Source organism: Acyrthosiphon pisum, chromosome A2 (assembly GCF_005508785.2).
Source record: "Acyrthosiphon pisum isolate AL4f chromosome A2, pea_aphid_22Mar2018_4r6ur, whole genome shotgun sequence".
Lineage (NCBI taxonomy): Eukaryota > Metazoa > Arthropoda > Insecta > Hemiptera > Aphididae > Acyrthosiphon > Acyrthosiphon pisum.
This window is the reverse complement of record NC_042495.1, coordinates 51,295,503-51,298,884: the sequence shown is the minus strand read 5'-3', so window position 1 is coordinate 51,298,884 and position 3,382 is coordinate 51,295,503.

Below are 3,382 nucleotides of genomic sequence, written 5' to 3'. Positions count from 1 at the left end.
AATTGAAATATTTTGGTACGAAGCCAAACGTTGGCCAATATTAACCTGACAAATTTAGATTTTATACGTGAATATGTTCGTTTAAAAACGTCTTGTTCTTCAATCAATATCATTTAAATGTGTATATATAATAGTTTGGCATTTATTATACCTACGTTTTTTGTAATTTATGTAAGTACATATATTTGTTGCATAGAAATGAAATGAAAAAAAAAATGACGACACTAATAATATACGTAATAATATTTATATATTATATACGTTTATGCCGAATTGTAAATATACATAATATATTATTAATTATAGGTACCTATAGGTATATACCTCACTTGAAACAATAGTATACTTACACCTACCATTGATAATAATTGATAATCAATGCTTATACTAAGGTAATAAAATAATAGGTAACTATAGTAGACTAGTAGACTTTATTTTAAAATAAAGGTACCTATAACACCATTATATAATAATATACCTATAGGTATTACAGAATCATGAAAAAAACATCCGGCAAAATATATTACATTATAAATAGATACATGATATTATGTAAACAAATTAATTATATATCAGATATGTCATTCTAATTTTTATACATTAAATCAAAATAATAACTGATAAGATGAGATCGATATGTAGATTGAAGGTGTAATAAATATTAATAATTTTAAATATTTATTAATGATTTGTCTTAATAAAAATGTAAAATTTTAACTTTTTTAGCGGGAAAGTGGAAATTGTAGTATAATACAACTATATAATATTCAATCATATTTTAAATTTATAACTATAGATTCTTGCCTAAAAGTATTTTTTAGGAATATTAACTTGCGTTTTTTCTACCCCCAAAGTATGTTTTCTAATAGATAGACGATAAGCACACGTTTTTGTAAGCCCAACTGTTAAAATGTGTTGTATATTAATGTTACAAAATAAATCAGAATATTTCCATAAAATTCTTCGTATAGAATCTTTTTTTTTTTAGGAAAATGTACAATATCATTACAATCTACAATTACTTAAAATATATCGTACATGGTACATATGTAATAAAAAAAAACAATTTAGTTGATCATGCCCACACACAAAAGTGGAAAAACTTACTCATTGATAGAAAACCAAACCTATAAAATTAAAAAATAAAGTGAGGTAAGTATATACTAAATCAATTCAGTTAATTTGTACGGTGTAGGTATTCTTAATTCTTACCTAATTGTCATGTATTTCTTCTAACCTTAGAAGTTTGTACAAACACCTATAATAGCCAATAGGTAGATAGGTACCTATAATAACCTATATATTATAATTATATTTAATAATATAAATAATAAAATGATAATTACAATTATTATTAAAAATTGAAAGACGAGGCTAATAAATAAAAATAAAAATATATAATATGGTAAAAATATAAATTCTTAGGTAAGTTGTTTTATACAATTATAAAACTAACATTAGAATTTAGAATTTAATTTGTTTACAGCAGTGGCGTATTTAGGAATTTTGATGGGAGGGGGGGGATGAAATATATAATAATAAGTACACTCAATAAATCCGAATATAACATACATATTTTAAATCCCCTAACTTGTTGAGATTAGTGTGGATCAAGGTGAAATAAGAATTAACACAAATTGACAATTGTATAGTACCTAATAGCATTTATTATAAATTCATACAAACGACAATCCCGTGTTTAATACGATAAACCAAAAAAATAGTTATAATACAAAATCCTGTTTCCTATTTTTTTGGATAGTTCATCAACAACCTTATCTGGCATGATTATTGTATTGACCGGTGACATGCAAATAAAGCCAACACATTAAGTTGGTTGTCTCCGTCTTACACAAGCACGACATGGCAAATTGTCGTTCACTATTCTCAATAGTGTGCTGTTCGTTTTGATACTAGAGTGAAATGATCTATTATCAAACTTTTAGTTAAGAACATTATCTGGGTCTTAGCCTGGGCGATTTTTTTAATATTTTAATTTTCAAGTGAGATATGAGCATTTTTAATTTTTCTTATTTCACATACCCTTATTTTTCTCGCGTAACGAAGGTTTAAACTATAATTGTAAAACGGGCCCTAAGTGGCTAAGTCGGTTGTAATAAACAAAGTATATAATAATTACTATTTAATTTATAGTTATTATTCAATATTAGATTGGAAAATTGATAAAATATTTACTTCTGTCATACTATTTATTAGGTAAGACTTAATACTTAATAAAAACTTGAAAAACATCGTTCAGGTGTATAGCAGTTGATACAGGCAAAGTACAAAATATTTTCAAGAGTTCATGAATATTTGGATAAAACTCTTTATCACAAACATCTAAAGCATGTAACCCAGAGGTGAATACAATGTTTGCAGTCACTAAAAATAAACCCATACGGCCATGCCCTGTGGTAAATCTACAGTCTTCATGGTAATTTTGTTTTATTTACCGACTATTTATCGGGTTTATTATAAACACTCATGCATGAAAAATAATTCGCAGAAAATTCAAAAATATAGTATACCACACCACCATAAAGATATATGTTTTTATTATCCGATATTTATATGCCACGAACGACTATAGTGGCGTATAGTATATCAAAGCGGACAAATTACCACGGCTAGAACATTTAGAAAACAGATATACCTACTTAAAACTTAAAAGTAGTATCATGTTCAGAAATACAGAAAATAAGTAAACTTAACTTTACAAAAAAAAAAAAAGGCGGGTAAGTCGTGGATGTCGCTCTGCTGTACAGTAGGTTACAAGTGGGTTACTGTAATGGATGGAATTAAATTTGAATCCAATGATATTATATCATTGTATACGAAAAACGATTCTGAACGGAGATGATTTGTCAGTCTAGGATATATTATTTTTAAAGAAAAACTTATGGAGAACCTTGTACCAAATTTTAAAAACTTAGTTATAAAAGAAAACATTTTTACGATTTTTCAACCACTAAATTACTTGCAAATTTTCGCAATTTTGACATATTTCGTATAAATTTGAACTTTAAATGCTTATAAATAAAAATTGTGACAATGTATTCCTTTTATTTTGCAACTGCTATTGTAAAAATATGTTAGGAGCCTTGTATTAAATTTCCAAATCTTAGAATTAAAAAGAAAAACTTTTATGAATTTCTGTTTAAGATTATTTGAACATTGCCGTAATTTTTACGTATTTAGTTAAAAATTGAACTTTGAATGCTTATAAAAAAAAATTGTGCCTATGTATTTTTATAATTTTTGAATGGGAGTTAGAACAACATATGTGGACCCTTCTATTAAATTTTCAAGTACTTTGTCCCAGCTAATTTTTTTTTTATCAACATTTATAAAAAAAAAAATCAAAAAAAAATCGATTATT